Here is a 14,732-nt window from a genome sequence, read left to right as displayed (position 1 = left end):
AGAGCGGGCACGGCCCGCGATCGCAGCAGCGCGGACTACGAGTCCAGGGTTAATAGAGCGGGCACGGCCCGCGATCGCAGCAGCGCGGACTACGAGTCCAGGTTAATAGAGCGGGCACGGCCCGTGATCGCAGCAGCGCTGACTACGAGTCCAGTGGGTATTAGAGCAGGCACGGCCCGAGAATTAAACTTTCCATTATCATTGACTGCTATAACATTTTACTGATGATTATTAGACACCTTGTAAGTCATGATGCGAACAAAGCAAATATAACAGGGGTAGCGAAATTAATGTCAAAACAAATGTCAGGAAGCACCAAATGCAGAACCAAGGACAGACTGTCCTTGGAGAACACCCCCAAAACCAAAGGACCAGGGAAATTAACATCAGCACAAACCATAAGACATAAAGCAACGACAAACCGGATCGGATACTTAACATTGAGGCACGGAATTTGCACAGCAGTACGCCAAAGCAACCCGTGATCGGTAAATGCGCAAAACTTCGGCCACTAAAAAAGTTCTAAGGCAATAGCAACCGCTGCCCACGGCGTTGATGAATATGTTAAAACACGGAATCGTAAAAGTAGAATTTCTGCAAGAAAGGTACATGCCAATCATGAAACAAAACATAGCACAGGCAACACAAAATTAACCCAATAAAAGGCAGCAAATCACCAGAATTAGACCAGGTACGGAGTCAGTGCAGTCCACGAATCACGTAATCGAGAACCTGTGCAGTACTTTACATACAAGCAGCATCGGACACGAGTCCAATCAAGCAGCGGAGCGGGCACGGCCTGAGACAATAAACAACGCGGACAGCGAGTACAGTAAAGCATCAGAGCGGGCACGGCCCGAGACAATAAACAACGCGAACTGCGAGTACGGTAAAGCATTAGAGCTGGCACGGCCCGAGATAATAAACCACGCGGACTGCGAGCCAGTAAAGCATTAGAGCGGGCACGGCCCGAGATAACAAACAACGCGGACTGCGAGTACGGTAAAGCATTAGAGCTGGCACGGCCCGAGATAATAAACCACGCGGACTGCGAGCCAGTAAAGCATTAGAGCGGGCACGGCCCGAGATAACAAACAACGCGGACTGCGAGTACGGTAAAGCATTAGAGCTGGCACGGCCCGAGATAATAAACCACGCGGACTGCGAGTACGGTAAAGCATTAGAGCGGGCACGGCCCGAGATTATAAACGATGCGGACTGCGAGTATAGCAAACCATTAAAGCGGGCACGGCCCGAGATAAGAAACCGCGCAGACTGCGAGCCATTAAAGCATTACAGAGCGGGCACGGCCCGAGATTATGAACAACGCGAACTGAGAGTACAGTAAAGCATTAGAGCGGGCACAGCCCGAGATAATAAACGATGCGGACTGCGCGTACAGTAACCAGCAGAGCGGGCACGGCCCGAGATAATAAACAACGCGGACTGCGAGTACAGCAAAGCATTAGAGCGGGCACGGCCCGAGGTAAACAACGCGGACAGCGAGTCATCAAAGCATTAGAGCGGGCACGGCCCGAGATAATAAACCACGCGGACTGCGAGTACGGTAAAGCATTAGAGCGGGCACGGCCCGAGATTATAAACGATGCGGACTGCGAGTATAGCAAACCATTAAAGCGGGCACGGCCCGAGATAAGAAACCGCGCAGACTGCGAGCCATTAAAGCATTACAGAGCGGGCACGGCCCGAGATTATGAACAACGCGAACTGAGAGTACAGTAAAGCATTAGAGCGGGCACAGCCCGAGATAATAAACGATGCGGACTGCGCGTACAGTAACCAGCAGAGCGGGCACGGCCCGAGATAATAAACAACGCGGACTGCGAGTACAGTAAACCATTAGAGCGGGCACGGCCCGAGATAAGAAACAACGCGGGCTGCGAGTACGGCAAAGCATTAGAGCGGGCACGGCCCGAGGTAAACAACGCGGACAGCGAGTCATTAAAGCATTAGAGCGGGCACGGCCCGAAGTAAACAACGCGGACAGCGAGTCATTAAAGCATTAGAGCGGGCACGGCCCGAGATAATAGGCAGCGCAGAAAGCGAGACATTAAAGCAGTAAGCAGAGCAGGCATGGCCCGAGACAATAAGCAGCACGGAAGCGAGTACAGAAAAGCAATTGAACGGGTACGGTCCGAGATAAGAAGCAGCGCAATAGGCACTTGCGACGAGCAAAACAGCTGCATAACAATGCTTTATAACAAAAAACGTATTACAACCAATTATGAAATTTACAAAATAGCGCCACTTCGACAAAATAACTTAACAAATGAAACAGTCAATACAAATCACCCAATACGAAAAAATATTAAAGCAGCTCCACAACAAAAAGTGCCACAATACAAATATCAAATACAGTGCTTCTAAATTAATGTGTAAAATACAAAATGGAGAAAACGGCACCCATAATAGAGCCGGTTCCAATAGGTGACTTCGAAGAGTCGGCTCCTGAGCCGGATCGATCGTGAACGACACATCAATAACATTCAGCAACAGCAAAGCCCAAGACCGATAAACGAACCATAGGAGCGTCGCGAGAATGAGATCACAACGAACGAGGATTAACCAAGTACACTAAGTTTAGTTAACATCGATCAAATTAGGTTTTGGTGCTGCATGAACGAAACACTTTGCAAGCAGTGCCTGAAGTGTCAGCTCCACTGAGGCGTGGGCGTGTGTGTGTGGACAGTAGGAAGGGAGCAGGCTATCAGCGCCACATTGCTGGTTCAATAAAAAACCCAAGTTAATTTCGAGCACTAAACGTAAGCAACACAAGCAGGCGTGCGGAGCGGCAGAAACGTAAAAAACGGAGGGCGGGCGCGGGGCTAAAACTATCGGGTGCCAGCAGGAGCGGGTTTAAAAACAGCCATCCAGCCCAGACTTCTCGAGCGAAGCGTACAAACTCAGCCACAGGCACCGGACAGAGCCGTGGAAAACGCAGAAACACCAAGCAACTATCCGAACACCGCCGAGAAAAGCCTCAGCACTAGACCAGAACGCCACAGAATCGACACTGAGCCGAAACAACCAGCACGATTCAGCACACGGCTGCGAGCCGAGACAAAGCATCGGAGCAGCAAGCCTCGAAGGCAAGCGCGACACGGTCACGTGATCCAGCAAAACAGGAACCCAGACCGCCAACAGCAAACACAGCGAGGATCCAACCGAAACGCCAGCGACAGAACAGAGAGCAATACAAACCAACATGGATCCTACGAGCAGGAAATCGAGCCAACTACGAACGAGCAGCCACGCAGACGGGCGAAAACGGCAAACTGAGAGCAGGCAATGACAAATGGCAGAAACACCATGAAGCCACGCGGCAACGACCGGCGCCCGAAAACGTATGTCAGCGTCTGCAAGCAGGGGAGAACAGGTATGAGGGAGGTCTTTTAAGGACAGGTGGGAGTTGGTGATTGGCTGAGAAAAGTGGCGTGATTTCGAGTTTCCCGCTAGAACCTACGCGGAGCTTTCAGTTCCTCCATTTTTGATTTTAGTTTCCTGCATAATTTGAACTTACAAACTGTCCCTTAATGGACCAAGAGAAAGTCTCCAAAATGACCTGAATTAAATTCTTTTTACATTGATTTCCATTTTAAGTTATCTAGGTTAAACCTCTCCCCTTTAAAGTTACTATTATGGACATACATGTCTTTCATTGGAAATTGATGATTTATTTACTTATTTTTAAAAAAAACTGTTAATTTTGATATCAAATAGTTTTAAAAAAAATGATAATGCCTGTATATTGACACCTTCTTAAAATGATCATTAAAGTTTTTCAGGATGCACAAAAAACACACAACAGTTTTTATGGCTGTTTAAAAAAGAGCAATGTTTTAGGAGGATAGTTTACCATACAGTCCAGCAGTAAAACCAACCAGAACCAATCCTAAATCACAATTTAAACTGTCAAATGTAGAGCATTTCTAGCTATAGCTTTACCAAATCGTTATTATACTTAGCTAAAATGCAGGCTAAAAAAAATCAAAATAAAATTAATTAATGCTTAATGCTTAAATACATTCAGTTAAATTCAACACGTTGCAACAAGCAACGAGCAATCAGTGATAAATGAAAGCAAGTGTGTTAAACGTCCACAGAAGTCCAATTTCCAAACACTGGATAGAGTTTTCTGCCCCACCTATTCCTGCACAAATGCGAAGCTCGCATGGGTTGCCAGATTGCAAGAGATGACAAGTCTTACTCTGTAGCAAATCAGTAAATATATATGTTTGATATATGAGATACATGAGTTATATATGAGATGAAATGTCATGTGACCTGTCAGGTCCAGTCTGTGTTATAAGCAATAGTCTATTAATCTCTGAACCATCTCTTAGGTTCCTTTCGGAAGATGACAGGTTTCTATTACAGTTTGTGGCCAGTTTCCTTTTTGAGGCATGAGCACAAAAGCTGCTCTCCACTGTTCTTCTGTAAACTTTCCCAACCCTACACTGAGTAGGTGGCTGAAGTATCTCTTGTGTGCTGATCTCACTCAAACTAAGCTTTCAGAGGAACACTAGAGAGCCTCAACAGTCCTCTGCACATTAACATCCAATTAAAAGCTCTGTTTATTAAAGATCTGGTCAGATTTTTGGAGAGAAAGAATGCAGATGTGGTCTGAAACCCAAACATAATGGTTGAAATTCTCTAAACTATGAAGTCCATCTTTCCTTTCAGACCAGAATTGAAAGATTCTCTTTTTGTGATGTGCTTAATGACTGTAAACTGAAGCCAATGTTAAAAATAAAAAAAAAATACACAGAAACTAATACATAGCGATAATGCAGAGTGGAGGAGATGATTTAATTGAATTTTGGAGTAATTCAAAACTCCATAAGAGAGAGGAAACATTAATGTAATCAGATAATGTCTGTTCTGAGATGAAAAACTGTTTAGACTAAAGTTTAAAAGCCACTGCTAATGTGCTGTCTTGGCATTAACATATTATATATGATGGATTAACTGTGGGGAGCAATGCACAGTAACCAAAATCCTAAAAAAAAAAAAAAAAATTGTATTATTTAAGCCAATTTCTATTTTTTTTTTTTTTTTTTTTACTATTTTTGTGATTAGTGTTTCCAAAGGTAAATAAAAAAACGCTGATGTGATTTTAGATTTAGGTTTACAGGTATCTGGCTATTTTAAAATAGAATTCTGGTTGAATGGACAGATGATAGTTTATGCTGAATATGTCAAGTTTTTATAATAACATTACTTATTGAACATAATATTGTGCCCTCAAATAGAGAGGGGGGGGGGTGTTATATTGTATAGTGTCTTGCAAAAGTATCTGCCCCCCTTGAACTTTTCAGTTTTTGTTTCTAAAAAAAGTTTCAAATATCTAATACATTTTGTTCCACTTCACGATTGTGTCCAACTTGTTGTTGATTCTTCACAAAAAATTACAATTTCATTTCTTTATGCTTTAAGCCTGAAATGTGGCAAAAGGTTGAAAAGTACAAGGGGGCCGAATACTTTTTCAGGCACTGCATATTGTATAGAGTCTGTTTGTGGCATGTGGAGGAAATTGCACACTGAATTGCGGTGAAAATTACACAAGTCGAGCAAACCAGTCATTGTAATAAAAAATAGATTTATTGGAAAAGACAAAGACATATATGAACCGTTTACAAAACAAATACAGAGGATAGAAACACAAAATGTGACCAAAAGGTTGAGGAAATCTTCTAAATTTCAAGGTGTCCTGTTCTTAGAGGAAGTGAAACAAAGATAAGGAATATGTCCCGAACACAGATAACAGAGGAACTGCAAATTAGAGGAACTATCTTAAAATCTTCTTATGAAAAATGCATTGATTTGAGCACAGTAAAATGTATTAATCTTATAAAACAGTGTGCAATGAAATTAATTGTATTAAATAGGGTTAATAGTTTAAATTTCCCCTCACAGGGACAATGATTGCCCTCTGGTGTTGGGGTACAGGGTGGATAAGAACTCAAGTTTAAGAGAGAGAGCTGCAGATCATTGGTCAATTTGAGGACTGTCCCTGTTTTAGATTATGTTGTTAAACGGAAATCAGTCCCTAGTGATATCACAATATAAATGATTTCATGATTTAGTGTGCATTTCTAAATGTTTTCATCAAATGTTCTGTATTTATATTAACTTACAAACAAAAGTATGAACGTTCCATTGTGAAAACCCTGCACTATTGTCTGTTAAAGCTTTAATGAGTGAGGCTGAAAGTCTCATCAAGAGCATGAATTACATTTGTGGGATTTGAATGTGTCTGAATTATTTTGATGTTTTTTATTAGGATTTTGAATCTTGGTTATCTGTACGTTTTTTTATTTGGTTATTTTTTTGTGATTTCTTTTAGCCAAAATTAGTTGGCTCTGACATGTTTGCACCAAGACCCTTTAGTTGTTATTTCTTATTAAAATAATTGATCACTTCTTTGCTTTGTGTCTGGGTATTATTTTATTTTGAGGACGTTCCCTCCACTGGCTTCCTGTTGCCACATCCAATTCAAAACCTTAACTCTGGCCTACAAGGCAAAAGACGGACCAGCTCCTTCATATTGATGGCAATGGTCAAAGCCAGATCTGTACCAAGAGCTCTTAGAGCTTCCATGACGGCTTGGCTCGAACCTCCATCCCTTAAAACACACAGAAAACAGACATCCAGACTCTTCTCTGTGCTGCAGCACCAAGGTGGTGGAATGAACTTCCACTGGGTGTCAGAACAGCAGAGTCACTCACAGTCTTCAAACGTCGACTGAAGACACATCCTTTTCCTCCGAGTTCCTAAACTAATCAAAAAAAAAAAAAAGGTTCCTAGGGTTCTAAACATGATCAAGCTCTGTGTATCTCTTGATTCTAGTCTATAAACTAGCTTTGGATATTTGAAGTAACATCAAAGCACTGTTGTAAGTCGCTCTGGATAAGGGCGTCTGCTAAATACCTTAAATGTAAATGTAAATGTAAATAATGTCCAGTCAAGGGTTATACTTTAAAAAAGACCTTCAGTAAATGTCAAAACATAATTGAAAATAAGTTTCAATTCAATTACATTTATTAAAGGAAAACATTTGGCAACATTTTGTGAAATAATATTTGTCATCTGAATGTGATGAGCGATTTGTTCCAACTTTCAAGAGCAACAAAGCTCTTTCTGACTATCTGGTCCATAGAATACTATTCCAAAACGTTTGTTCATAATATTTTTGGTACCACTTTAAAATAAGACTACCTTTATAAAGGGTTTATAAATGGTTTACAATTGGTTTATTAATGGTTACTAATTAGGTTGTAAATGCCTTAAAAAAATCATTAATAATTAGTTATAACATATTCGTGGAAAGTCTTATTTTAAAGTGTTACCAATTTTTTTTAGCTAATGTAAATCCAGTGGGCCATTTTGGCTTGCAGTGTTTTTTTCAGCTTGTATCTCTCCCATGGATATCCTTGTACAACATAACCAGTGTTCCAGATAAACACAAGAACCAGAAAAGACACCCAGACCTGAGAAAAAAAAACAGGACAAGCTGGGAATAACAAATTTAAAGACATACAAAGAGGCAATAATGTAGAGTGCATCTAAAGAACAAGCTGAACCCAAGAGACAAGTCAACTAACACGTCTATAAACATTCAGGAAAGATCAAGAAGAGTTAATCAGTACAAGGAGAAAGATAATCACAATACCCATCAACCAAATATAGGAGGGGCATAAAAAAGGCAAAACAAGAAATGACTGGTGATAACTAATGAACAGGGCATGACTAGAAGAGATTAGGAAACAAGAAACTCAACTAAAGGAAGAAGCTACGTGTGATGATATGGGAGGAGACAGGAAAAGCAAGAACAGAATGGAAAACAGGCAGAGAGATAGTAGAAATGCCACAGTTTGACTGGTTCTTTTAAATCAATTGCAATTTATTATGAAATGTTAATATTAACTTTTTTTTCTCATTATTAGACACTTTTGTTTTATTTTTTTTATGAAAATAATGGATCACTGCTATGAGTCTGGGTATTTTTTTTGTCAGGTTGTTGAACTAGTCGTGACACTATTGCACTATTAACTGGGACAAAAGTGAGCACACCCCTCACATTTTTGTAAAAATTGTGTTAGATATTTTCATGGGAGAACACTGAAGATATGATGTAAAGTGATTAGAGTACAGCTTGTATAACAGTGTAAATTTGCTGTGTCTTCAAAATAACTCAACACACAGCCATTAATATCAGAGAGATTATAAGGGGCACAGTCAATCAAACTTTTTGACAGGTGACCTTTGACCTTTGCCAGGTGACCTTTGACCCCTCCCCCACACCACGTGCCTCCTTTTCTGGAATGTGACCTTTGACCCCTCCCCCACACCACGTGCCTCCTTTTCTGGAATGTGACCTTTGACCCCTCAGATCACCCTATGATGAGGTCTGTTAGTAATTATGTTTTCATTCATCTGTAATTACCTTTGACCCCTCAGATCACCCTATGATGAGGTCTGTTAGTAATTATGTTTTCAATCATCTGTAATTACCTTTGACCCCTCAGATCCCCTGACCCTTGAACTCTCTTAATTACTTTTCTGATATCAATGACCACGAGTCTCCAGTAATTATTAACTGGTGGCGTGTAATTACCCCTGCCATTCGTCATTCATGTTTTGGATATGAGGTAATTTAAACCATGGTGACACACCGCCCCGCCCATCCCTCCGCCCCTTCCTGCCCCATCCCCACCTCTTCCCGTCCCGCCCCAGCCCCGCCCCATCATTATTCAGATTGTCCTGATTGGTCAGAAAAATTCCCGCCAAAAGTATTGACCAATAAGGTTGTTATTCCTATGGAGCAATCACAGCAAGCCTACGAGTGAAATGTGTATTTAAGAGTTAGGGGTTAGCGAGATGTGTGAAGGACCGAGAGAACGGAGCAATGGCTTGTGTTTCTGAGGCTGCTGAAAACCAAAGCTTCCCATACCGGGATTCGAACCCGGACCGTCTGGATGAAAGCCAGAAATCCTACGCGTTAGACCATATGGGAGGATCTGTAGAAGAAGGGCACGATGACGAGAATCTAAAAAGGTACCGAACAATGGAGAGCATTCCTGAACCAGTCGCTCAAGGAGCGCTCAAGGATCAAGTCTGGCGTTTGTCAGATGGAACTTACTTCGGATATGTTTTTCTTAAGGATATATATAGCGTTGCTATGTACGTCGGAAAAACGGTTAGATACGATGATGCCTCAGCTCGTTTTACTTTGAACCATATAGAATGGTTTAGCTTCAGAAGACACTGCTCTGTTTTTAATGCCTACGTCAATTACAGAAATACAGCGCTGCTCTCTTTTCTTCTTCTCTTTCTTTCTCTCTCTTGCCCTTTACCTTCATTGCAGTTCTCCCTCTGCGACCTTTGGGCCTACAGTGACGTCCAAGCAATGCTGATTTTAGAACACCCTGTTTATTCCCTTCATTTTTGCCATTTAACCTCTTAAGCTCCAAGCCTATTTTGACCAATTTCCCATTTGAAGGCTTATCACTCCAATATTAAATAATTCAGAGTCAATTCTATGATTTAATATCACTTAGAAGCCTTTACACAATTCATTTAAGACACTTTAATTATTCAATTGAACATGTAATGGCCAAAATATGGTAAAAACCAGGAACTATTTTATTTTTTTTATTTCCAGACACATAAAATGAACTATTTATATGGATGTAGTGTTTTAGCAGCTCTATATTGTGCTATAATGTGTTTACAGTCATCATATAAAATCATAAACTGCTGCCTTTTAGCTCTTTAGGTCGAGTCAATAACTGGAAATTATACAAAACTAATGAACTAAAAACCTGATAAAATCATACATTGTTTATATATATGGAATTTTTAGGAACAAATATACATTTCCAAAGCCTTGTCTGTAGTAAAGCAGTGCTGGAAGACTTAATACTGTAACTAATAACTAGAAAAAGACTAAAACAGAAACACAGAGAGAGAGAGAGAACTCTGTTAAAACTATTAAAAGTAGAAAATCATTCTTTTCTTAAGAGAAATTACAGATACAGAAGCCAGAGAGCGGTGAGTACTGTTTCCTATACCTTCAAATAAAGACTCTTAGAAACTGGAGAAAAAAAACTGCTACAGGAAGACGTCTGGCTGACCCACATGAAAACAGCAGCTTTAGCCTCTTTAACTCTTTAGATTAACATGATTAAGGACTAAAAACTAGAGTTAGTCTAACAGGAGAAGAACTGCAGAAATAAAGTCATTAATAAGATGAGTAGATTCACTACTAAACAGTAGGGGTGTTCTAAAACATAGAGAACTTCTAAACTTCTAAAAATGAAGAGAGCACTTCAGTTTCTGAATCAGTTTCTCTGATTTTGCTATTTATAGTTTTATGTTTGAGTAAAATGAACATTGTTGTTTTATTCTATAAACTACAGACAACACTTCTCCCAAATTATAAATAAAAATATTCTCATTTAGAACATTTATTTATTATATGCAGAAAATGAGTTCAGAAATCAATATTTGGTGGAATAACCATGGTTTTTAATCACATTTATTTTTAAATGCATCTTGGCATCATGTTCTCCTCCTCCACCAGTCTTACACACTGCTTTTGGATAACTTTATGCTGCTTTACTCCTGGTGCAAAAATCAAATTCAAGCAGTTCAGTTTGGTGGTTTGATGGTTTGTGATCATCCATCTTCCTCTTGATTATATTCCAGAGGTTTTCAATTTGGTAAAATCTGTATATGGAAACACATAGCTGCTGTAATCCTTGCAAAACCAATCAGGTATGGTGTTAAGGTGACCAGCGTGTGCTGGAAGTGAAGCATACTGTCCTTTCTTTTCTTCCTCTCTCTCTCTCTTTTTCTTTTTCTCTACATGTCAGAGTATAATGAGATTTTCTTGATCCTTTTTTTTTCACTGTATGTCTTTACATCCAGTAGAACACAGGAGCAACACACACACACACACACACACACACACACACACACACACACTTTATGGTCAAAAGTTGATATAAACTCATCATGGACATGAACAGCATTGCAATATTGGGCTTCAAAGATTTCTTTGAACTGCTCTTTTTCTGGGGCAGCATACATCTTTAATACAACAAAAATACACGTGTTTTCAGTTTAACAGTCGACACAGAAACACAATTATATCTATAGGGTGTAAAATATGCATATACCTATTCTGATTATTAATTCCATGGTGCTCATCGCTCCAAATTAGCAGCATCCCAAACACTAGACAGCACAAGTTTGTGAAACCTTTAGGATTTTTTTATTTTCTATTTCGGCATTAATATAACCTAAAACATCATCAGAATTGCACAATACAAGTTAGATAATAGATAAAGAAAAAAAAAATAGATAAAGAAAACCCACCCGTGTGAAAAGTAAGTATACTGAAGAGCATTTAAAGTGTGTTCAAATTAGAAAGTAAGGAATACTAAAGGTGCATTTTCAATTTAATATACGTTAAATCTACTTTCTCTCTATTTCCGTAAAATGTATTTTTAAGCCATGCTTTAAATTATCCATTGTGTTGATAGAAAAAAAAAAATATATATATATATATATATATATATATATATATATATATATATATATATATATATATATATATATATATATATATATGGTGCCATAAGTTGATTCCAAAATAGTACATTTAATATGTATTTAAGTTTTTAAGTACACATTTTAATTTTAAAAAGTGTTAAAAAAAATGTGGAAAAGGAGTTGTGAACAAATAATTAATATACTACCAGAATACATAAGAGGATTAAACATATGTTCAAATTAAAAAGTAAATAACACTAAAAGTGCATTTTTTTTATTTAATATACTTTATTAAAACATACACAGTAAATATACTTTCTCTCTATTTCCATAAAATGTATTTTTAAGCCATGCTTTAAATTCTACATTGTGTTAACAGAAAAAAAAAATATATATATAGTGGCATTACATACTGATTAAAGTGCACTTTAGTGTTTTTTTCTTTTTTCTAGTAGCATTAAGGTGTACAAAATATGTGCATCAGTATGCAAAGTAGAACATTTACATTTACATAATATACTTTAAGTGTATTTGCAAGTTCACAAAAGTTGTATGAAAAAACACTCAAAACCACAGTTGCGTACTTTTATACTTTTATTACAACTGAAATATACTTAAGTTGCCATAAATTGTGGCCAAATTGTACATTTAGTATGTATTTAAGTACATATTTTAATTTTAAAAGTATGTACTTTTCCATGTTAAATATAATAATAAAAAAAAAATACTTAATATACATTTCTTTTACAAGGGCGGTTAAACTTAAAATGAGACACAATATTATACTTTCTGATTGGTTTATTTGTTGAGAAAATGATTAAATAATTGAGAAAAGTATTAAATAATTGTGAATAGTTTTGTTTTTAGTATCTTTCAGTGTGATTTCACCCCATTTTGCAGCAATAACTGCTATAACTAAACGTTTCCAGTAAATTAAACATATGATGTAGCATTTAAACAATTACACTAGCAGCACACTCACACTTTTATTAGCATAATAACATATTATTCTAGAAAAAGACTAAAACAGGAACACACACAGAGAGAACTCTTTTAAAACTATTAAAAGTAGAAGTTCTTTCTTTTCTTTAGAGAAATTACAGATACAGAAGTCAGAGATCAGTGAGAACTGTTTTCTACACCTTCAAACTCAAGAAGGCGTCTGGATGACCCACATGGAAACAGCAGCTTTAGCCTTTAGCTCAACAGTGCCTTTAGACATATTTTTGTCTCTTGTAAAAAAAAAAATCCTTTACCGTCCGTATTTTATCACTCCATCCATGCCTGTCAATACTGCCCAAAAATACACAGCAAATGACAAAAAGCAAGACAAAGGAAAGTGAACATATTGATTTGATGTCACAGTGAATCACCAATAAAAGCTTACTTTAAATATACTACCAGATTTATGAACTCACTTACAATACATTAAAAGTACATTAATATTATGCTTTCAGTAAAGGTTTGAAAGTAAACTTTGATCATACTTTTTAAAAAGTACAATATAATGTCTTAAAAAAAAGACATTGTGATGCTAATTGCTATCTTACACCCTGTCAACAGTCTAGTTTTACTTCATTTTTACTTGCATATGCACTGGTTTAGGAGTTTAGGAATAAATCTGCACTAATGTGTAGTACGTGTTTCTATATATCTTGGTGGTGGAAAACAAAAGTGCTCCACTGTCTGATTAAAACCCTGACAACAGTCAACAGGTCAGAGTCAATTCTTATAGATGCTGCAAAGTGCAAACCTGACTTTTAACTCTTAAAAATAACAAGAATAAAGAATAAAATACAGTAGCATTGCTGTTCCTGTAAATAAATGAGCTCCTGGAGCTCCTTCACAGCGTCAACCAGCAGCTCAGTATCCTCTGCTGAGACGAACAAAAGCGATGCACTGTTAAGATAAGGAACGTGCCAAAGTCAGAGCTCATCCGACTCTTAAAGGGAATGACAACTGGCACATTGATTGGTTTATTTTAACACACCTATGATTAGTTAAGAGAATAAATTAACGTCTTTTGCGCGTTTAAAGCTGCACAAGGCGTATTTTTTGTACTATTAAGATACCAAAGACACACTAAAACACCTTAAATTCAGATACGCGATCTGCAACTGACGATATAGTCGATATAGTCAACTGAATCGCTATAGTTGTAGTTATAGTGTATGAGTGAGATTAAAATAAAGAGAATAATAAAAAGAGAAGTGCGTAATGAGTGAATTTTAGGTTTCTCTTCTCTGCCCCAGTGAGTTCTGATCACTCACACATTTCTGAAGCAAAGGTGACAAGCAGCAGCTCGTGGCGACACAAGCGCATCACTTCTGTTTCAGTGAGCACTGAGAATAGAAACACACACACACACACACTAAACAAGGGGTTAGGAATAGGAACTTAAATGTATATCATAAAATTTACAACTTTGTGACAAGCAACGATATTTACGTCTAATGAAGCAACTTTACAAACTAAAGCCAAACTTTAATTATTAATAATATGTAGTGTAATAAAGCTAATATATAAATAAAAAATGCACTTTTATGTAATTTTATTCTATTTCTGTGGGCCCTTTCATAGGTTTTCATTTCACATAATAAAATAAGAATAAAGTGTTACTCCTTTAAAAAATGAGACATATTGATTTGCAATGTAAATTTGAATACATCGTTGCTGTCCAATGAAAAACACTTATCTGTCCATTTTTGTTGATTCTTAGTTTACTACATAATTTGAACAGACAACCTGTCCTTTACACTGTGCCAAAATTTCTTGATGAACGGACCAATAGAAACTCTTCAAAATGACCTGAAATAAACTCTTTTCTCATTGACGTCCATTGAAAGTTTACAAGGTTTTTTCTTGCTCCTGTAAAGTTCCTGTTTTCATTGGACGGTGACGACATAATGTATTTCATATGGAAAACTTGTAAAAAAAATGTAATTTTAGGGATTATTTCCCTGCAGCAGGGTCCAGCAGCATCACTTCAAGAAGAGAATTATAGTTTCATATGACTTCATATGAAAATAATCAAAAATTAATTGACAAAAACAAATGTATAGTGTGTCTAGTCTAGTATGTCACATCTACTACAACTAGACGTCAATCGTAAAAAAAAAAAAAAAAAAAAAAAAACGCAGATTATTTGTTTT

At 37.8% G+C, this 14,732-nt stretch overlaps 1 non-coding gene across 1 annotated transcript; it reads right to left on the bottom strand.

The window, feature by feature from the left end:
* Positions 1–8,965: 8,965 nt before the first annotated feature.
* trnae-uuc (transfer RNA glutamic acid (anticodon UUC)) lies at positions 8,966–9,037 on the bottom strand. The gene has a single exon. It is a non-coding gene; the product is annotated as a tRNA-Glu (tRNA).
* Between the last annotated feature and the right edge of the window lie 5,695 nt (positions 9,038–14,732).

The sequence above is a fragment of the Astyanax mexicanus genome, chromosome 1 (assembly GCF_023375975.1).
Source record: "Astyanax mexicanus isolate ESR-SI-001 chromosome 1, AstMex3_surface, whole genome shotgun sequence".
NCBI classification, from domain to species: Eukaryota; Metazoa; Chordata; class Actinopteri; order Characiformes; family Acestrorhamphidae; genus Astyanax; species Astyanax mexicanus.
The sequence above is the reverse complement of the archived record's forward strand: the minus strand, read 5'-3'. Positions and strand labels throughout refer to the sequence as shown.